This window comes from Crocuta crocuta, unplaced genomic scaffold (genome assembly GCF_008692635.1).
Source record: "Crocuta crocuta isolate KB4526 unplaced genomic scaffold, BGI_CrCroc_1.0 scaffold705, whole genome shotgun sequence".
In the NCBI taxonomy this organism is placed as follows: domain Eukaryota; kingdom Metazoa; phylum Chordata; class Mammalia; order Carnivora; family Hyaenidae; genus Crocuta; species Crocuta crocuta.
Window position 1 is genome coordinate 95,967 of NW_027527827.1, and position 23,486 is coordinate 119,452.

Here is a 23,486-nt window from a genome sequence, read left to right on the forward strand (position 1 = left end):
AAGCTCTATTCTTTGGATTCTCCTCCAAATCAGTAGCTTTACCACCAGTGATTCCTTTATACGTTGAGTTTAATACACTTTTATACATGTTCACCTTTTTTGCACAAGAATCATGTTTTTAACTTTTCAAAAACCATACTTTAGTCATTATATTGTTCAGTCAGCCATCTCTTTGTATTGTGTTGCTATCTACAAAAAATGGTCTTCTGCCCCGGCCACTTGTGCTCTATGTTCAAAAGGCACCATCTCTTCTTTCCTAATGCGTACCAGCTTGACGCTACACCTTGACAGGCTATGAGGGCCTGCAAGCGTATCTTGTTTGGCCCTAAGGGGTTTACTTAATTGAATTATTGCTGACATTTCCAAACTGGAAGTCACAAAACCACAAATAAATACAGATTTCTACTTTCTCCTGAAAAACATCAGGAGGTCTGGCAACACTAGACTCATCTTCCCACCCAACAAAGGACAGCTGAGACCCTTCTAGGGCATTCCGTCCCCCATTCATTCCGGTCTCCCCCGAAATTGTTACCTGTCTGTCCTTGCAGTTAATTTAGGTTTTTAATCCCTCAACTATGGCCTCTTTTTTTTTTTAATTTTTTGCATTTATTTATTTTTGAGAGACAGAGAGAGACAGTGCACAAGTGGGGGAGGGACAGAAAGAGAAGGAGGTACAGAATCTGAAGCAGGCTGACAGCTCAGAGCCTGACGCGGGGCTTGAACCCACGAACTGTGAGATCATGACCTGAGTCGAAGTCGGATGCTTAACCAACTGAGCCACCCAGGTGCCCCTCAACTATGGCCTCTTAATTCCTCTCATAACAAGCTGTTTCTCAAGCTCTCCCACTTTCCACCACCCACTCAGCTCAGTTTTCCACCGAACAGACACTGGCATCTGACGTCTGTGTCTGTGTGTGTATGCATGCTTTATACACACACACACATTCAATTGTGACACAAAATAACCTTTAGATATTGATCAAAACTTGCTAGCACATATTCAATTGTGAAATAAAATAACTTTTAAATATTGATCAAAACTGACTAGCACATATTTAAGGCATTCTTAACACACCTGATGGTTGAAAGCTGAAAACCTTTGTACTGTTATATAAACCAATAGGTAACAAATTATTTTTCAACCTAATAGATTTGTGATAGTGATGTACAGCTGTACCCATGTAGACTAGTTTCTGCCAGCACAGTAAAGCTCAGAGCTTAGAAACAGGATATAAGGAACATTCATGAAATACGCAATGATGTATAAAGGTTAAAAAAACCCAGAGTAATCCCTTCTTTCAAGGGCTTAATAAAACTGTAAATCCATAATATACTTTTTTAAAAAGACAAATTTAAAAGCTTTAACTACTCAGAAAACATGAATACGAAGAGGTGAAAATCCAAACACTGGGCAGAGATTTTTACTAAAATTACCTAACTAATGCACACTCAGATCAAGTTTTCTCTCAAATTACCGGGTCAATTATGCAATATTAACGTCTGACTGCAGATTCCTAGCATGTCAGTGAGGATGATCTTAATTTCTACACCATGGCTTTCCATTCCCTCTCATTACATCCTCCACCCAAGCCTCAACCCCGCTTGACAGGAGCCTCTCAGGAAAAGGTGGGTCCACTCTGGCTCAAACACCTCACTCCCACGTTCTCAGACCTTGGTTCAAACAGAATCACCTGAAGCACCAAATGTGGCGATTCCTGGCCCAATGCCCTGACGATGGGATGGAGGCCAGGTAGGTCTGGGACAGAGGACGGAGTTTCTAACTTGCACGTCCCCACCCTTTATGTGCTCAATTCTCTTGCAGGTGGTCAAAGGACACACTTTGACAAACACGGTCTCCTCGCCTCACTGGAGGAGCTGGTTGTACAGAGCAAGATGGAGTCACTCCTGTCAAGCAGGGGCCTGTGTCTAGCAATGATGCAAGTGGCTCCGGGCACCACAGCTACGAGATATCGCCGAGACCACCATCAGCTGACTCACCAGAATCGATAACAAGTGGAAGCAGAGGAGTCTGCAGGGGTCTAAAAATGGAGGGTTATTTGCAGCAAAACATCAGACTTCTCAGACACTGACCCCTCTGTATCTGGCCACTTTAAAAAAGCAGCTGCCAGGGGTGCCCGTGTGGCACAGTCAGTTGAATGTCCGACTTCAGCTCAGGTCATAATCTCACAATTCGTGAGTTCAAGCCCCGTGTCGAGCTCGGTGCTGACAGCTCAGAGCCTGGAGTCTGGTTCAGATTGTGTCTCCCTCTCTCTCTCTCTCCCCACCTCCCCCACTCACACTCTGTCCCTCTCTAAAAAATAAACATTAAAAAAAAAAAATGGCAGCTGTTGCCAAAGCCTCTGCCCAATGCATCTCTAAACAGAGCTGAGATCCTTCACTGCTTGAAGATGATGAGCAGGAAGTCAGAGAGCTGACCTGGACCAGACTGAGGCCTTATGTCAACTGTGTGCCCACAGACTGCCTTCAGGTTTGGTCTGTTGACTTTCCCCACCCTTCTGTTATCTCGTTCATTGTGTGACTTATGTTCTGCTTTGTGTGCCGTGTGAGAAGCCAAGGTTATTATGTGGTGAAATATCATTGAGTTTGGAAGCCTGAAACTGCTTTATGTGAGCCCCGCTTTATGACCAAATCAAACTGACATTGTGGAAAGCCACAACTCGCGTGTGTGCCCTCACAGCATGCTCAGGGTGCTGGTCAACGTTAGTGACATCGGCGTTTCCAACGTTCCTCACAAAAAGTTACCCTTTGCCAGGTGGACTGTATGGATTCCTCTACTGAGTCTCAGCCGTCTGTAAGGTGGTATGCCACAGGGCTATGGCAGATGTAATACTGAACAGAACACATTCCTAACCCTCAAATATCGAGCAGGAAAAATTAATGTTTACAAGTTAGTTAAAAGAGAGTGGAATATGTGTCACAGCAGGAAAGAAATTAAACTCCAGGCACTCAGAAGTCGACTCCCTCGAACATTCTCCCCGAGCACCCCTTGCCCAACCATCTTTATGATTATGCAGGATGACACAGCATTTTCAATGCGGTTCCTCCCCGCTAGGTTGTGTGTTCCAGGGCTGAGATCATGCCTAGTTCACCCCTGAGTTCCTAGGGCCTGATACATAATAAATGCTTGGGTGAAAGGTCATTCAATCCAGACATTCTTCATCATTACAACTTGGCCCCGATTGTGAGAAACTTCACATTCGTGTCTGGCTGCTCACTTGAAGACGTCAGTTCCCTGAAACCTAGCCATATAATTTCACATTTGGAGGGAACCTGGAGAACATGTGGCCCAGCATGTCACTAAATTTGGTGTGTAGATCGTTGGTGGGACTCAAGGAAGATAGCTTCTAGGATGTTTGTAGGTGATGTATGCAAAGACTTTTTAAATTTCAATAGGATGCATACATGTATGTGTACAGAAAATATCTAGAACAAAGCAGTGCTTGCATGGATTAATGCTTAAAACAATGCTAAATTTATTTAAAAAGTAAATATAGAAAGGTGAAACTTTTATGTTATTAGAAATCCTAGGGTTTGCCCTTGGTATGGGAGCCAGAGGCCTGAAGGGGGGTTCTCGGGTACAGAAAACGTTTCTTTAGCTGGTGCTGGCTGCACAGGGATGGTCAGGTTGTGAGCTGTATCGTGATGACTGCTCTTTTCTGTACATACAGTGTACTCCAATCCAAAAGTGTGTTTAAAAGGTGCGTGTAGTTAACTAGTAAATTAATGGTAGCACATGGATACTGGAAAAATCCTAAAGCTGGAAAAGGAAAGGTAAATTTGGGACACGTGGACTCCAATTCCATTGGATGATGAGAAGATGAGAAGAAACTCAAGTGATTGCCACAAATTTGCTGTGACTGAGCAGGAACTACCCCCATCCAACCTTTTCTCTCATTCTCCCTTTCCCTCAATGCCTCAATTCCAGCAGGATATATACCCGCACGATCTCCGCAGTGGTTTTAGCAGCTGCTCCCTGCTCACACACCCCTACCAAATCCTAACCCTTCTAGGGAGTTGCCTTCCCCATTCAGCTGTTTTCACCATTCCTCTAAGCCCTTGGCCATGCGCTGCCTTGCAACTAAATTGTAAGCGTCTCAAAGAGACGGATCCTACAGCATTTAACAATCCCATCTTTTGGGCAAGTTACTTTTCTCCGTCTCAGTCTTCTCACCTGTAAATCCAGGGGTGAGATTATAATTCGGGTTTTGGAGTCAAATTGCCTGTGTGCCAGCTTGTACCCCAGCCCTACCACTCGCTCCTGTGGGACTCTGAGCAAGTATCATCATTTTGTGCCTCGGCTTCTTCAACCGTAAAGTCAGGGTTATAATTAACCTATCCTCCGCTGTTGTCGGGAAAGCGAAAGAAGACGGCCCGCGTGGAGTGCCTGCCACAGTGCTTAGTTAACTGTTAGCCGTTCTTACCATTACCTGCAAAGCGGAGAAAATACAAGCAACTTTCTCCTGCCAGGGTAAGGGAAAGGACGGAGTGGGCTGGAGCTTTCGGAAATATACCTAAGACCCAAGGGGGTGAGGACAGGGGAGGTCAGGATCTGAGAAGATTCTGGAAAATGAAGGGTGTGTGCGGGCAAGGGGGATACACGGGCCCCACCCAGGACTCTGCAAATCAGAATCCGCGGTTAAAAATGGTGGGGGAAAGCGAGAGAGGCAAACCATGAGAGACTCTTGAATGCTGAGAACAAACTGAGGACTGATGGGCGTGGGGGGGGGGGAGATGGGCATGGAGGAGGGCACGTGTGGGGATGAGCACTGGGTGTTATATGGAAACCAACTTGACAATAAACTATTTGTACAAAAAATAAAAAATAAAAAAATTAAGTACCTAGTGTGGAGTAAAGACTTAAAAAAAAAAAAAGAGGCCTAAATTTCCCTTTGGCACTTAAGCTCCTTTGATCCGGACTTCCGTCACCCGGCACCCAGGGTCCTGGCATCTCGAGAGGTGAAGGGGATCCCAAACAGGGTGCTTTGGAACAACACGGGCGCATCAACTGCGCGCGACCCACAGCAGGCTAGTAAACCGCCCCTGCTCTCGCGGGCTCGGGAGCCGGAGCCGTCTCGGGGCATGTCCTGCGGCCGGCACGCTCCTCCTTCCGCCCCCCACCTCCGGGAAGGCCACCGGCCGGGCCGCCCCTTCTGGGCGCAAACTGGGGAAGGCCGCTCGGGGCCGGCAGCCGGGCCCCNCTCGTGGGTTATTTTCTCGTTAAGACACGCTCACTAAAGTAGGAAAATGCAAAGTGGAAAGAAGGGGGGGAAAGGGATCATCACAGATCTTATCTTTGCAATTACTGTTGCTGCGTTGACTTTTTCTTTCCAGTTTTTTTACCCTCAATACATAGTTTTGCTCACAGGTTTTCACTTAATACTAGTATTTTTCATATGCTCACAATCTTGTATGCTACCCAGATAACGTCTTGGCTTCCACCTTCACCTCATGCTTTTTCAGTGGATGAGACTGACATTGACTATTTTTTTATTTTTTTAAATATTTTTTAACGTTTATTCATTTTTGAGAGACAGAGACAGAGCATGAGCTGGGGAGGAGCAGAGAGAGAGGCACACACACAGAATCCGAAGCAGGCTCCAGGCTCTGAGCTGTCAGCACAGAGCCCGACGCGGGGCTCGAACCCATGAACCGTGAGATCGTGACCTGAGCTGAAGTCGGACGCTTAACTGACTGAGCCACCCAGGCGCCCCCTGACTATTTTATTTTAAACAGAAGCTTGCTCACCCCATTTCCTCACCTCGACTGGCACAATTCACCTTACTCCTCGGTTATACAGAGCACTGATAGCCTTGTAACTTACCCTCTGTTCTCTCTCTCCTGTGCTCCCTTCCCTCCCCTCACCAGAATAGCATCTTGGCTTTTTTTTTTTTTTTTTCCCCTTTTATGTATCCCAAAAGCTTAGAACAGTGCCTGGGACATGGTAGGAATTCAATATTGAAGGGAAGAAGAGAGGAAACATTATCTTTAGTAACTATCAATATAAAAGTCCTCCCAAAGAAGACCATGGAGGAAGGGACAGGGGAAAAAATAGGTAAGAAGAGGAAGGGAGACAAACCATAAGAGACTCTTAAATACAGAGAATCAACAGAGGGTGGGTGGGGGTGGAGGAGAGGGGAAATGGGTGATGGGCATTGAGGAGGGCACTTGTCGGGATGAGCCCTGGGTGTTGTATGTAAGCCAATTTGACAATAAATAATATTTTTTAAAAAGTCCTCCCAATAGAGCTACTACTGTACTAGGCTTACCTAGTCCTCTATTGATAGACATTTAATTTGTTTCTTATTTTAAACATTTAATTTGTTTCTTATTTTAAATATTATGCATAACACTCCATGAACATCTTTGTGTTTAGAGCTTTAAGGCTCTCTTTACACATTGCCACATTGCCTTCCGGATGGTGGTCCCCGTTTGTACCCCCAGAAGTAAAGAGTAACAGTTCCATACTACATGAGAGCGATTTTTAGCACCGAAGCCACACTGGGCCACATCATGTGGGTCACTGTTCTCAATCAGTGCAGTGCTTGGTTTTGCCTTCTTTCGATGAACTAACAACGTTAAGCATCCACCCCCATCTGGCTTTGTTCTGATGTCACGGGATGTCTAAAACCAACTTGCCTGCTCTTGAGGACCATCCATCCCAGCTGAGATTTAGTGAGCTTGTCTGGTCACCAGATGTGTGGCGATGGTGCAGGCCCCTTGTTTTCATCTGGATTTGTGGGCAAGCTCATTTCCTGCTTTCCTTGGGAGCAGCTCAGAGTTAAAATGCTCTTGGAAAATGTTGGGTGTTTATTTGCTTAAATACAGAAAACAAATAAAAGCTGAAGCAAAGTCTTTTAAAAGCAGACACTGCACAAAGCCAAAGGGAAGGCGAATAATCTCATCCAGGTGTTTACACTCTGTAATGATAGTAAGTCATGTAACTAAGCCAGGAACTTTTCAAGGCAAAGAGAAGTTTCCTCCCTCTGTGACCCAGGTCTAGAATTCTTTTGTTCAGTTGGAATTATTATTTCAGAGATTTTTTTTCTTAAACATGCTTTTCAACTTATGCTAAAATTACTATGTATTTTGTCAGCAAAATTCCAATTGTGGTTGTCTTTTTCTCTATTTAAAGCACACATTTAACTAAAATGATGGCTTTTCCTTTTTTTTTTTAATACCTATGCAAGAGTAGCTGACAGTCATGTGCTTCCCTGAGTCATCTTACCATACAGCAACAAATTGCCAGACACTTGAGATGAGCCAGGCACCCTGCTTACTGTTGTTCTCACATCATCTCACGTCATCTACACACGAGCCCTGTGGGGTAGGGCCTATTATTATTCCTATTTTACAGTAAGAATACTGAGGCTTCCGGGTTCATTGCCCTAATATGCAAATCCAGGTCTCCTTACTCCAGGACTTCTGCTCTTAACTGCTAAGTTATGTAATCATTGGGTATTGCCGTCCACTAATCCCTGTACATGAAAGGACTCTCTTGGAAATGTTTCAGTGTTGATTTAATTATAATGCTCTGTTTAAAGGACATCAATAAGGAGGGCATCTCTGTTTCATCTAATAATAATGAATGTTTAGTCCTCAGCTTACTTGACCTGTCCTCGCATGCTAGCCCCATTTTTCATTCTCTCCTCCTTGGAAGAGTTGCCTTCCAGGATACACTCTCCCATTTCCTATTTTGCTGGCTGCCCCTCTCAGTCTCCCTTGCTGGTTCATTCCTGATCTCCCTGGCACTTAATGTTTAAATGTCCCAGGGCTCTGGGGTGCCTGGGTGGCTTAGTCGGTTAAGCGTCCGACTTTCGCTTAGGTCATGATCTCGCGGTTCGTGGGTTCGAGCCCCGCGTCGGGCTCTGTGCTGACTGCCAGCTCAGAGCCTGGAGCCTGTTTCAGTCTGTGACTCCCTCTCTCTCTGACCCTCCCCTGCTCACGCTGTCTCTCTCTCTCTCTCCTAGAAATAAATAAAAAAAAATTTAAAAAAAAAACAAATAAATGTCCCAGGGCTCAGTCCTTAAACTTTTTCTGCCCTTCCCCTCCCCCACATCTCAATCTGCATTTGCTTCCTTGGTGACTTCGTCTAGTGTGTGTGCCATCTCCTGCCCTAACCATCACTGCACCTGAGTTTCCAATAAGCGGTTCAAACCTACAGTGTCTGGACAGATTGTCCCCTCCCCAAACCTGTACCTCCCTAGGTCTTCCCCTGCCCAGTAAAAGGCAACTCCATTCTCCACTCGAGTTATCCTCGACCCGACTCTCACATCCCCCACATTCAGTTTGCCAGGAAATCCTGTCCATGCTGCCTTCAAACGGTATTTTATTTTATTTTTTTTAATGTTTTTATTTATTTCTAGGAGAGAGAGACAGTGTGAGCAGGGGAGGGTCAGAGAGAGAGGGAGATACAGACTCTGAAACAGGCTCCAGGCTCTGAGCTGGCAGTCAGCACAGAGCCCGATGCGAGGCTCGAACCCACGAACCGCGAGATCATGACCTAAGCAAAAGTCGGACGCTCAACCGACTAAGCCACCCAGGCGCCCCCCAAACGGTATTTTAAAATAAGCAAAAGTAAACAAACAAATCCCTCTAACCAGCGTATAAGAAACAGAGGACAAAGGAGCAAGTTGAACAATACATAGGTATGTAATTAGCCATCTCCAGAATGCACTGATTTCACCAACAAAAAATGTCAAGAGAAGAATTGGGAGCATATCATTTCAGGGAGACTTAAGATAAACGAGGTATCTAAGAGGAGTCCAATTCACAGACACAGAAAGTAGAGTGGCGAGTGCCAGGGGCTGAGGGAAGGGGGCATGGGAAGTTCGTGTTTCATGGAGACAGAGTTCCGGTTTGGGAAGATGATAAAGTTACAGACGAGGATAATGGTGGTGGTTGTGTAACAATGTGAACTTCCTTAATGCCACCGACCTGTAGACTTTAAAATGCTCCAAATGGGAGCCGCCTGAGTGGCTCAGCTGCTTAAGTGTCCGACTCTTGATTTCTGTTCAGGTCATGATGTCACAGTTCGTGAAGTTTGAGTCCCTTATCTGGCTCTGTGCTGACGGTGCGGAACCTGCTTGGGATTTCTTTCTCTCCCTGTCTCTCTGCCCCTCCCCTCCTCATGCTCTCTCTCTCTCTCTCTCAAAATAAATAAGTAAACATTAAAAAATAATTAAAATAAAAAATGCTACAAGTGGTAAATTTCTCATGTTATATATATTTTAGTACAAGGCAGTATATGGACTTTGGATCCTGATTTGAACAAATCAATTGTCAAAGCATTTTATGGGTCTAAAATACGGACTGCATATTTACATATTGCTAGTGTTTTCATTGTGATTCCTTTATTATAGTATTTTTTAAGTTCTTATCTTTTAGAGATACACTTTGAAGTATTTACAACTGAAATTATATATCTGGGATTTTCTTTAAAATAATTCAGTGTATTGGGTAGAAATGGAGATAAAGTAACAGTGGCCAGGTGTGGATTCTTGAAGCTGGCTGATGGGAATGTGGGGATTCCCTCCACATTCTCTCTAATTTGTATGTTTGAAATTTTCCGTAATAAAAAGTTCTTAAGATTTTTAAAACTCCACAAACGGAGTGCCTCCCACCTGGGTGATCACAACAGCCTCCTGATGGTCTCACTACTCCTGGCCTGGCCCCGCCCCCCCCCGCTCCTACTGTTTATTGCAATGGGTCAAGCAGAAGCATCCTGTTAAAATCATGTCACGCCTCTGCTTAGAAACTGCCATAGCTCCCAATCTCCTAGGAGTGGGTCCACTGGCCTAAAAGGTCCTATGTGAGGCGTCACCAGCCCAAATCTCTCTGACCTCCTCTCTTTCTTTTCTCCGCTCTGTTCACTCTGTCCAGCCACACTGCTTTTCTTCTTTCCCTGAAACACACCAAACACACCCCATCTGAAGCCTTTCCGCTGACTGTTCCTTCTTTTTTTATTTCTTTTTTTTTTTTTTAACGTTTATTTATTTTTGAGAGACACAGAGAGAAAGCACGAGCAGGAGAGAAGCAGAGAGAGAGAGGGAGACACAGAATCCCAAGCAGGCTCCAGGCTCTGAGCTGTCTGCACAGACACAAGCCTGAAACTCACAAACCGCAAGATCATGACCAGAGCCGGAGTCAGACACTTAACCGACTGAGCCACGCAGGTGCCCCTCCAATGGCTGTTCCTTCTGCTGGAATCACAGTCCCTTCGTATACCCAGGTGGCTCACTCCCTTGCCCCCCTCAGATCTTCATTCAAAATGTACCTTCTCGGGGCGCCTGGGTGGCTTAGTCGGTTGAGCGTCCGACTTTCGCTTAGGTCATGATCTCGCAGTTGGTGGGTTCGAGCCCCGCGTCGGGCTCTGTGCTGACTGCCAGCTCAGAGCCTGGAGCCTGTTTCAGAGTCTGTCACCCCCTCTCTCTCTGACCCTCCCCTGCTCGTGCTGTCTCTCTCTCTCCTTGAAATAAAAATAAAAATAAAATAAAATAAAATAAAAAAACAAAAAAAAACAAAATGTACCTTCTCGATGAAGATTTCCCTGGCCACTCTTTCTTTCTTTTCCATCCCTTACTCTGCTACTGACACCTTCTTTCCCTCCTCTAGGCTTCAATTTTCTCCTTAGAAATGATCACCATGGAGATGCCTGGGTGGCTCAGTTGGTTGAGCATCTGACTTTGGCTTAGGTCATGATCTCAGGATTCATGAGTTGGAGCCCTGCCTCTGGGTCACTGCTGTCAGCATGGAACCCACTTTGGATCATCTGCCCCCACCCCTCCCCCACTTGCACTCTCTTGCAAAAAAAAATAATAAAACATTTAAGAAAAGTTTTAGAAATGATCACCATATAATAATATAACATGAAATGAAGGTAATAACATGACAACAGGAGGTCATCTATAATACATAATAATATGGTACATTCTATGCATTTTACTTAAGCATCTTGTTTATTATCCACCTCCCTCAAAAGAATGTAAACTCAAGGGCAGGAATCTGTCTGTTTTGTGTGGTGCCCAGAGCAGCATCTGACAGCAGCAAGGCCATCACGAAATATTTGCTGAAAGAAAGCAGGAGCATCAGCGTGACTACACATTGGTGATCTTGGAGGAGTGTTCATCCATTCCCACAGAAAATACTTAAGGAGCCCTTGCTGTGTGCAGGGCATCACTTAGGTACCACAGGACTAGAATTCATGGATACCCCCCACCCTCAACGCTACCATCTTTGTAATTTTCAGTATGGAATGATTGATGTCGAAGTTGTTGTCAGAACATCTCATTTACATTAAATCATCGGTGCATCTCAGAGGGCCACTCCACAAATGGAATTTTTTTATTAATTTTTTTAAGTTTATTTATTTATTCTGAGAGAGGGAGCATGAGCAGGGGAGAGGCAGAGAGAATCCCATCAGCCCAGAGCCCCACCCGGGGCTTGAACTCATGAACAGTGAGATCATGACCTGAGCCAAAATCAAGAGTCGGTGCCCAACCAACTGAGCCACCCAGGCGGCCCCATAAATGGAATTTACGAACAGTGTTAAAGTACCAAAAATTAGGGTTCCACAATTATTTGATTAATCTCTAAGTGTTGGCAATCCAGGTATGGTTCGTTTCTCCTCATCCAGAAGAGGAATTCCCTTTTCTAGTTAACGCTGTGTGGCTTGCCTGGGTTGTCCTCCGTCTGCTGCTCTCAGCCCTACCTCTGGTACCTCAGCCACCCAGCCTCACCCCCAGCATTTTCCCTACACCAGAGTGACTTTGTTAAGGGCAGGTCTGTGTCTAATTCACCTTTGTGTCCCCAGCACCTGGCTCAGTGTCTAAAGGGAATTAATGTGAAAATAATATAACGCAACACCCACCATCAATTATGCCTTGAAAACATAACATCAGCGATCAGTTATACATTGAAAAACACTCTGGTTTTTTTGAGTTTTCCAGTTACTTGGATTTACCATGGAATTTACATTTTAAAGCAATTTTCCTAAATTTACGTTCTCTACGGGGCACCTGGATGGCTCAGTCAGTTGAGCGTCCGACTTCAGCTCAGGTTATGATCTCACTGTTTGTGGGTCCGAGCCCCGCATCAGGCTCTGTGCTGAAAGCTCAGAGCCGGGAGCCTGTATCAGATTCTGTGTCTCCCTCTCTCTCTGACCCTTCCCTGCTCATGCTGTCTCTCTCTCTCTCTCTCTCAGAAATAAATAAAACATAAAATTTTTTTTTCTAATTTACATACTCTACTATTAGAACTTTTGGCTTGAGTCACACGCAAACTCCATGGTCCACTTGAAAGGTGATTATAACACTGGGTCACCCACTTGTAGGACTGTCTGTTGTCTATTTGCCCAATGAATGCTGGTTTTGCTATGGAAGGAAACGTGGGCTCCAAAACTAGCTGGGGCAGGTCTTTGGGAGAGGAGGCTACAAACTGCTCCCCGTAATGCATTCCAGACAGGACTGCTTCTTGCCTCAAAGAGTCCCCACAGTGCATGTCCTGGGGATTGAAGTCCAGGTGAGGAGAGTGGAGAACCCGGCTTTGTTATCAGACCGACCCCCATTCAAACTCTGCTTCTGCTGCACTTAGCTGTGTGATTTTGAGCAAGTTACTGAACTTCTCTGAGCTTCCACCCTCTCTATAAAATGAGTATCTACATGGCACCATAACCATGATGATTAAATAAAATATAGGTAAACACTCAGCGTGATAATTGGCACACAGCAGACATATAACGAGTGAAATTGCCTGTCTTCCTTTGGGAGCTGTGCTCTTCAAAGTTCCCTTGAGAAAGACACCAAATACCCTCACAACATCAGTAGTAATGGATGGGCATTATTATCTGCATTTTGCAGGTGAGGAAACTGAAACTTGAAGGTGGTAGGTTACTACAAAGTGGCAAAAGAGGGGGTGCCTGGGGGTCTCAGTGGGTTGAGCATCTGACTCTTGATCTCAGCTTAGGTCATGATCGCACAGTGGTGAGATGAAGCCCCGCCCTGGGCTCCTCACTGGGCAACAAGCCTGCATAGGATTCTCTCTCTCTCTCTCTCTCTCTCTCTCTTTCCTCTCCCCACCCCCTCTCCAACCTCACTCACTCTTTCTCTCTCAAAAGAAAAAACAAGTGGCAAAACTAGAATTTGTTCCCTGTCTTATGCAACTCTCATATTGTTCATTGACAGATCTTACACACCGTGGCTCCTAAAGCAACTTCATCTGGTTTATAATTTGGGGGGCCTGGCTTTATCTTCTGATTCAAGAACTGTTTCCTCTGCCATTTTAATCTTTTTTCCCCCCTGACTCAGAGATGAATGAACACAGGGTTAGTATCTGTTTTTGCTTCAAGAATAATGGTTTCATTTTTAAAGTAAAACACAACATAACATTTGCCCCTGAAAAAATACAGAAGAATTTACGTTAAAAAATACACTCTCTCCCACCTTACCCCAAACCCCAAACCTCCCTGCCTAGAGGCAACTACTGTTAGGTTCTTGTAGATCCTTCCAGAAAGAATCTTTGCATTTATAATCATGGCACAGCTGTAAGGGGGGCATCGGGGGCCTTTTCCTGTATCAGGCAAATTAGTGTCCATGATAATGCAAATCAATCAACTGCTGAGGGGGAAAATCCCATTTGCCTGAAAGAATACTGAGAATTAAGGATAACCAACGGCCAACCATTTGGGGAACAGATTGGGTTTTTATTTCATGAAAGTGGCCTTTCAGCTCTGAGCGTCTGGTCCCAGGTGCCCCATGGAAGGACGCCCCTATGATGAGCTTCCGTACGAGAATGCTATTGTGCGCCTTCTGAAAAGTGCCATCCGGAGGAATCTCCCTGTGCAGAGCAAGCCGGGAGCTGGGAAAAGGAGTCAAGGAAGCACACAACTGTTATATCTGCTTCCCTCCTCATCTGTCTTTCCAGCCACTTCATTCTCATTATTTCATCTGAGCCCCCCAGAAACCTCCAAGGCGCAGAGAAGTGAAGAGATTGTCCCAGTGGCATGTGGCTGATATGTGGCAGAGAGGGGACCTGAGGCTGCATCTTCTGCCTGTGTGCTCTTCCCCTGATGTGGCTTCACGTCTGGGAGCCCAGGATCTAAATGCTGGAATCAAGCGAATTACTCACGAAATGCGGAGACTGCACCCACGTTCGCGGCAACATTATCATAAGAGCCCAGAGGTGGAGCCAACCTGCGACCGTTCCTGGAGGGCTGGATAAAGAACACGTGGTGCCTACATAGAGCAGAATATTACTCAGCCTTAAACAGAAAGAAAATTCGGGGTGCCTGGGCATCTCAGTCAGTTAAGGGGCTGACTTTGGCTCAAGTCATGGTTCTTGAGTTGGAGTCCACATCGGGCTCTGCTGTCAATGCGGAACCTGCTTCAGATCCTCTGTCTACCTCTCTCTCTGCCCCTCCCAACTCTCTCTCTCTCTCTTTCAAAAATAAATAAATGTTAAAAAACAGTTTTAAAGAAAATCTGACATATGGTACAACATGGATGAAGCTTGAGGACATCATGACAAGTGAAACAGGGCATTCGTAGAAGGAGAAATACAGTACAATTCCGTCCATAGGAAGTATCTAAAGTAGACATGTTCATAGAGATACAGAGTAGAACGGTGGTGACTAGGGCGGAAGGGAGGGAGGAAAGGGGAGGAACTGCTCAGTGGATATAGAATTTCAGCTTGGGAAGAGGAAGGGTTCTGCGGATGGATGCCAGCGATGGTTGTACGACAATCTGAACATGCTTAATGTCAATGAAATGTACACTTAATGGTTAGGGGCGCCTGGTGGCTCAGTCACTTAAGCCTCTGACTTCACCTGACTTTGGCTCAGGTCATGATCTCACAGTTTGTGAGTTCAAGCCCCACTTTGGGCTCTGTGCTGACAGCTCGGAACCTGGAGCCTGCTTCAGATTCTGTATCTCCTCCTCTCTCTGCCCCTCCCCTACTCACAGTCTGTCTGTCTGTCTCTCTCTCTCTCTCAAAAATAAATAAACATTAAATAGGTTTTGAAATATGTCTACAGATTCTTAAACACTAGTCCCTTCAAAAGGTACGGACTGATGCTCCTGTCCTGAGTGTGAGTTGAACTGTGTGACTCACTTCTGACAAAGAGGCTGTTGCATAAATGATGAGTGTATGACTAGATCATAAACATGTGGCCTCTCTCTCTCTCTCTCTCTCTCTCTCTTTCATGATTTGGCTCACTCCAGGGACACCAGCTGCCATGTTATGGGGACACTCAAGCAGCCTTTGGGAGAGGTCCATGTGATAAGAAACTAAGGCTCCCTGCTGACAACGGGCATGAAACCAAGGCCTCCAGCCAACAGCCATGGGAGTAGCCATCTTGGAAGGAGACCCTCCAGCCCCAGTGAAGCCTTCACGTGTGCGATGACTTTCGCCTCGGCCAGCATCCTTATGAGGCCCTGAGCCAGAACCACCCGGTGAAGCTGCTCCTCAATTTCTGACCCACAGAAACAGTGAGATAATAAAAGGTTGCTGGTTAAATTTTTAAATTCATTTCTAACTGTAGTAAAATACACATAAAATTGACCGTCTTGATCATACTTAGGTGTACAATTCAGTGGCATTAAGTACATTCACACTGCTGTGCAAATATCACCACCATCCATCCAGGACTTTTCCCATTTTGACAGATCTCTGGACTTCATCTGCCTTATCAGCTCTCCTGGGTCGTGAGCCTGCCGCCCACACTGCTGATTTTGAACTTGCTGGCCTTCATGACCACAAGAGCCAAGTCCTTATAAATTCCTTAAATCACTCTCTCTGTCTCTCTCCACACACACACACACACACACACACACACACACACACACATTCCCTATTTAGCTCTGTTTCTCTGGAGAACACTGAGTAATACAGCATACATAGCTATATGAACTTGCATTCAAAACCATTCTGGAAGTGTCTGTAATCTTAGAAAGGGTCAGGATGCTCCCTTTCTGGGTCACACCCACCTATGAGTCCCAGAGGATAATTCATCCTCGCCACCTTGTGGCACATGACCAGACAGCTGGAATAGTAGCATACTGTGTCACCTTGTGTGCTCAAGGCTTCAAGAAAGAAACAACCTAAACACGAAGTTTTTGATATTTCCCCATGTACATACTAAATGTTCACACATAGTCAGATTAGTGAAGAACATGTTTTGGAAACTACTTAATTCCCTCTTAAAACCTTACCCTGCTGAGTTTTTAAATAAAGACCATATATACTGTAGTGTGTGTGTGTGTGTGTGTGTGTATACAGTGTAACATTTGTGTGAGAAAAGATAAGATATGTATATGTGTATGTATTTACAAAAGAAACTGATAACATTGACTGTCTCCAGGGAAAGGAACAATAAATTGGCTGGGAAAACAGGGTGGAGAGTTGATTTTTCAGTATCCAACCTTATGTAACTTCTGAATTTTGAATCACTTGAATACATGACTTATTAAAAAGAATTCCAGGGGCGCCTGGGTGACTCAGTCAATTGAGGGTTCAACTTCTAATTTCTGCTCCTCGGGTTATGCTCTCATTGGTTCGTGGGATCAAGTCCCTCGTTGCCCTCCACAATGACGGTGAGGAACCTACTTGGGACTCTCTCTCTCTTCCCCTCCCTCATCCCCTCCCCAGCTCATTATCATGCTTTCTCTCTCTCTCTCTCTCTCTCAAAATAAATAAATAAATTTAGAAAAAAATTTTAGTAAATAAAATAAGATAAAAAGAATTCCAAAGGAACATAAATCATTCTGCCTCGATTTCCTCCAAACTTTGTTTGCAGACGGGCATTTAAACTTAAGATACAACAAGTAGGTCTGTGGAGAAAAATATTATATGATATTATTGCAAGGGACACGCAAACAATAAATAAGTAAAACATACAATAAGTTAGAAGGTGATAAGAGCTATAAGTAAAAGGAATTCAGCTGGATTAAGGAGGTTTGAGGGAATAAGGGAGTGATAAAGGGGTATAACTTTTTAAAGTATTTTTAAGAGCTTGCTCTATTTTTTTAAAGTTTATTCATTTTAAGAGAGACAGAGAGAGTGAGTGGGGAGGGGCAGAGAGAGAGGGAGAGAGAGAATCCGAAGCAGCCTCTGCACCGTCAGAGAACTCATGAAACATGAAATCATTTTTTTAATGCATTGATATATTTTAATTTTTTTTAATGTTTATTTTTTTTGAGAGAGAGAGAGAGACACAGAGTGTGAGCAGGGCAGGGTCAGAAAGAGAGGGAAACACAGAATCAGAAGCAGGCTTCCAGGCTCTGAGTCGTCAGCACAGAGCCTGATGTGGGGCTCGAACTCACGAACTATGAGATCATGACCCTAGCCGAAGTCAGTCACTTAACTGACTGAGCCACCCAGGTGCCCCATGCGATCATTTTTTTAATGCTCAATTGTTTATATTTATTTATTTATTTACAAATAGTTTATTGTCAAGTTGGTTTCCATATAACACCCAGTGCTCATCCCCACAAGTACCCTCCTCCATGCCCATCTACCCCCTCCCCCTCCAAAAACATGAGATCATGACCTGAGCCGAAACCGAGTCAGATGCTTAACCGAGCCACCCAGGTGCCCCGAAGGGGTACAATTTTAAAAAATTGTTAGGGAAGGCCTCACCAAGAAGGTGACGTGAGAGCAAACATTCACCTTTGCTAAACTGAGGGGGAGTCTATCATTTTTTTTTTTTTTAGGGTTTAGGGTCCTGATTCACCATTTTGCTGGATTTGAACTTATCTGATTCCAACTTGCATTATTTTTCTAATAAAAATTATTTGTAGAATATTAACACTATCGAATAGGTTGTAAAAGAATTGATGGATAATAGTGGAGCGTAACGTTCTAAAGTTAAATGTAGCAAGTAAATTTTTTGAATCCTGTCCATTTCTCTGTGGCATCCCATAGAAACAGGACAACATGGAAAAGTCCCTCTGGACTTTGCGTTGTGTTTAAGAGAGTAGCTCTGATGTTAAATTGTTTTAAACCAGCCTCATCTTTCTAGCTGGGTCAACTTGATCAATTTCTTAGCCTCTCTATTTCCTTAACTGGAAAATGGGAATAATAATGCCCAAGTCACAGAGTTCTAGGTACCCCATAAGGTAAAACACGTAAATGCATAGAACCCATGATCAGGGCACGGTAGGCATGGACTGGTGCCCTCCCGCCTTGGTTCAGATCTTCAGTCCTATATTCCAGCACAATTGGCTGTGTTGACTTTAGGTGAGTTTTGTAGTATCTCTGTGCTTCAATGTTCCTCATTTGAAGAATGGGGTAATAAAAGTAGTGCTTATTTATGAGACTGAATAAGTTAATATGTGCAAGGCACTTAGGATAGAATAGAGTAAGTGTATACAGTCTGCTTGAGCTGCCATTTTTTAAGAAGCATAAAATAGGGGGCTTAGACAACAGAAATTTACTTTCTCACAGTTCTGGAGGCTGGGAGTCTGACATTAGGCTGCAGGTAGGGCTGGATTCTGGTGAGAGACCTCCTCCTGGCTTGCACAGGACCCCCTCTCACTCTGCTCACAGAGCCATTTCTCTGGGGGGGGGGTGTGGAGAGAGAGAGAGAGAAGGAGGGATGGAGGGTAGGGGAAGGGGAAGAGAAGAGGCAGGAGACAGGGGGAGGTGGGGAGAGAGAAGGGGGGAGATCTCACTTCCTATGCTTCCGGGGCCACCAATCCTGTCAGATTAGGACCCCACCCAGTCACTTTGGGGGCTGGGGTTTCAACCTATGAATTGTAGGGAGTAGAGAGGACACACAATTCAGCCCTTAGCAGTAACTGTCAGCTGGCTTTCTTGGTATTGTCAGTATTATCCTTATTGAACTTTCTGAGGGTACCTGATACCATATCCTTTTCGGGAGAGCGGGTTTTGATAGAGAGAAAGAGGCAAGCCAGTGGAGGAAAGGTGAAGTCTCTAGTTGCCTGAGGACGAGGAATCTGAGGAAGAAGAAAGGAAGGCTCTTACCTGGTGCCCGTCCTAAAAGTACTAGTTCCAGCACTTTTCCCTGGAAGCTTAAACTTTTCACACGGAAATTTTTAAAATAAATAGGGGTTTGGCATATTAGCAAAAAAGTAGAAAATACGGAGAAGTAGAAAAAAGATCAAACATCTATAATCCACCTCCCAGAGACAAGTACAAATAGCAACACGGTGCGTTTCGGCGCAGCCTGGAGGCACCGCATGGACGCAGGAGGCAAGGAGGGAGGGAATTAATTCTCTCGGGTCAGTCCCTGCCCCTCCAGCGCTCTCACCAGAGGCTCCTGCTACCAGATTAACGGGCAGATAGGCCCCTGCTGCCCACTCTGAAGCCACCTTTATTCCTGCCCACTTGCCACCGGCCTCCAGCCTCACTTTGCTTTGGGGGGACACGCCCCCAACATCTTTCCACAAGCCCCCTTTTGCTTAAGGAGGCCTGGACGGTTTCTGTTGCTTACAATCATCCAACCCTAGCTGACAGACTGAAGCTGTCCATTCTATTTTTCGAAAACTGAGTTTTTGACGGCTACGTGATCTTCCATTTCAGGGCAGTACACTGGAATGTACGTTAAGTACACTGAGTGCACTCAGCCAGGCCCATTTTGCCAGACCCTGAGGTTAGGTAAACAGCTTTCCTGGGACCACCTGGGCTCGCTGCTGTCAGCCTGTCCGCGCAGAGCCTGCTTCAGACCCTCCGTGCCCCTCTCTCTGCCCCTCCCCGCCTTGCACGCTCTCAAAAGATATCAATGATATACCTCCTAGATATCAACGATAATACCAAATTCATGTAACAGCTGCTCTTCTGTCTTCCCTTTCTCCTATCTCTGTCCCTGCTCACCAGGACTTTACTCTGGCTGCAACTTTTTTTAAGTTTCTTCCTCTTTATTTCTTTTCTTTTCTTTTTTAGAGAAGGAGAGAGAACAGGGGAGAGGGATAGAGGCAGAGGTGAGGGCTCTCTCTGGGACCTCGTTTATAGGGCACTAAAACCATTCATAGGAGCTCCACCCTCATGACCTAATACCTCCCTATACCCTCACATTGAGTATTAGGATTTAACATGCGAATTTAGGGGAGATACACAAACATTCAGTGTATAGCATCCTGCAAGAGGGGACTGGTTAAATAAATCATGACATATCCATAAAATGCAATGCTAAGATCCCATGACGAGAAGGAGCAAGCTCTAATGTACTGATACGCACATTCTCCAAAATAGTCTTTAAATACAATAAAGCCAGGCATGGCACATAGTCATGTGCACAGCATACTACCATTTTGTTTAAAAAAAAAAAAAAAGGAAAGGAAAGAGAAGAATCCATATATGTACTTGCTTATAAATACAGATAATATCTCTATAAGAATTTACAAACAAATTAATAATAGTAGTCACCTCTGGGAAGGGATTAGGGAACTGGAAAGAGATAGGAGTAACTTTTGCTGCATGTGTCTTTTGGTACCTTTTGCATTTTGGACCATATGAATGCAAAGAATATTAATAAAGAAGAAACTTTTTAAAAAGTTTTAGCCAGAGTAAAATCCTGGTGAGTGGGGACAGAGATAGGAGAAAGGGAAGACAGGGAAGATAAAAAAAAAAAAAATACCACGAATGTGATATTATTGTTGATATCGAGGGGGGAAATTTGGACCTACAAAGAAGGTAGATGATGGTCTAGGCGTGTGGGGCTAAGGAAGTGTGCAATTCACCAGACACACCGGCCGTTACCGTCCCAGCCGGGCCCATATTAGTGACGGGTTTGGAATGGCAGGTGGGTGTGGCCTGGGGTCTGGGAGAAACAGCCACCCCTCAGGATTCAGGGTGCCGTGGGTGTCATGGAACTTTCCTACAGGGCTTCAGGTTATGGGAGACATTGTGGCAACTGGTCTTTGCGGACCAGGTGGAAGAAGGTTTATTTCTCAAAGATGTACGTAAAAGGTTGGAATCAGGAGAAGGGAAGGAAACCAGGGCAAGGAAAGAACAAAAAGAAGAAAAATTACAATGATAAAGAACCTAGTTTGGACCAGCCACTGTCCTGGCAGTGAGGTCTGTGGACTTTGCCAACATCCAGACCCCCTGTCTTCTGGTAGCAGCAGAAGTGGGATGGCTGAAAACCCCCACACCGTCACCCCTGCTGGTCACACTATTTTGCATTCCCACCAGAAACACACCAGGGCTGCAATTTCTGCACATCCTCGCCAACATTATTCTTTTCTTTTCTTTTCTTTTTTCAGACTAGGTTGTATTTTATTTTCTTAAAACTCACCAGATGCAGCACGGAGATTGGATCAGAAGGGCTCCATGGTTAGCTCTTATGGGCCTGGATGAGTTGCTAAAATGAGGCACTTACCTGCACAGCACTGGCCTCTGGTCCAAACATACAATGTTCTCGTAATGCTGCTTTGTAACCAGGGACCCAAGGCACGTTTCAGGCAGGCTTGTCACTGTCAGTGTTGTTCACTGATACCTGTGAGACTAGTGACATGGGCTTTGTCTCAGTGAACCCCCCCTGGGCTCTGCCTTTGGGACAGTGACAGAGCAGAGATCTCCAGCGTGACCAGCAGGGTGTACGAAGCCCGGCCTACACGCCAGTTTGGACACTGATTCTAAGACGCTGAGTGCACTTGTTGGCAGTTCCTGATCTGAAAGAGAAAGTATGCCGGTTCCGACCCACAAGGTCAATGGTGCCCACTTCCGGTCTCATCAGACCCTTTGTCGTGATGCAGATTTCGGCTACTCATTATGCACGACCTCACTGGAACACTATTGCTATATTTTAGCCTTTTCCTGTAACATCGGCATCGGGGATCCTACTCGGGCTTCTTTAGGGATCACCCCGTGCCCAGCTGCTATCCCGGCTGCAAACTATCTATAGTTTCCCAGGGCCTGGCACAAAAATGTCTGTATCCTAAACATTTGCCGAACAACCCAGGTTAGAAGAGGTGAGGAGTGGAGCGTGGGGACAGGAATCCCACAGTGCAGCGCCTTCTGCTCCCCACCGGGTCACGCAGGCTGCTCATCGGTGCCTTGCCCGCAGTAGCTGCTCAGTAAACACTGTCACCTGAGTAAGTGAATGTAAGAAGAAATAAATGTTCTATTTACCTGGGCTTGGCAATGACATCAAAGCAAGATGCTACGGAGCAGAAGAAAGGAAGGTCAATGAGGAAGCCACATGAGGCTTGTCTTTCTCCAGGCCTCCTGGGCACATCTCTCTTATGATAGCTTCTCTCTGACCCTTTTAGACAAGATGGCCTGAACTTATTAACTCATCCTGAAGCTGGTTCTTAGTGAGAGGACCCAACTGACTTTATTCGCTCTGACATTTCACACATATTTCACCCATGCCCCGCCACAGCACTGTATGGGTTCACTGGCCTTTGTTGAATAGCCAATAATAGTTTAAAAGCAGATTTTTTTCCCCTGCTAGTTTATTCTTGTCAATCCTGCCTTTTTAACAGTTCCCCTTTACCAAAATGGCCCATAATTTTGATTTGCCCTAAAAACCTCTAAATAGAGACTTTCTCCACTTTAAGAAAAATGTCTTTTGAGGGGCGCCTGGGTGGCTTAGTCGGTTAAGCATCCGACTTTCGCTTAGGTCATGATCTCGTGGATCGTGGGTTCGAGCCCCGCGTCGGGCTCTGTGCTGACTGCCAGCTCAGAGCCTGGAGCCTGTTTCAGTCTGTGACTCCCTCTCTCTCTGACCCTCCCCTGCTCACGCTGTCTCTCTCTCTCTCCTAGAAATAAATAAAACATTTAAAAAAAAAAGTTTAAGAAAAATGTCTTTTGAAGTCATATGTATATATATATCTTAAAGTGCCATCATTTCTTGGGTTCTCTCCTTTTATCTTCCTTAAGTACCAATTGGCTCCCCAAAATGAGTGAAGTTTTTCACAATACCCGTTTTATTTCCGTTCAGTAGCCACAAAACTCCTTTTGTGCTTGATATGGGCTTCGTTAGTAAGATCTAGGAGTAACTGCTCATTTTTAGATTTTTCTGAAGAAAAATCAAAATGACCTCGATGGTTCACTAAAATTATGGGGGGGAGGGGAAAGTGGAATTACCCCCTGACTTTAGTACTTGGAAAATGAGCACCGGGTTTCTTAACCCAGCGATACAGATAGCATTTGTAACCATAATGATAAGTAAGGTGTTAGTAATACAAAAGAGAATTAAACCAAGAGCTCATCTTGGGCAAAGGAATGCACTTTGTTATTTATATCTGGAAATGGGTTGCCTGAATTCTGGCAACTTCCTTGCTACATATCCAGACAAGAACGACGCAGCTCCATGAGACACTGACTCAAGGAGGGCTAGAGAGATACATGCTTTCCTCACCCAAAGATGCTGCCTCGCTCCTGTTTCCTACCCCATGCCATGAGGCCAGGGCCTTCCTTTTCATGTCTTATCCATGTCTCTGAGTAAACCTGAGACAATAATGAAGTGTTTTAAAGGTATAGTAGTTGGGGACCCCTTCAGATGCAAC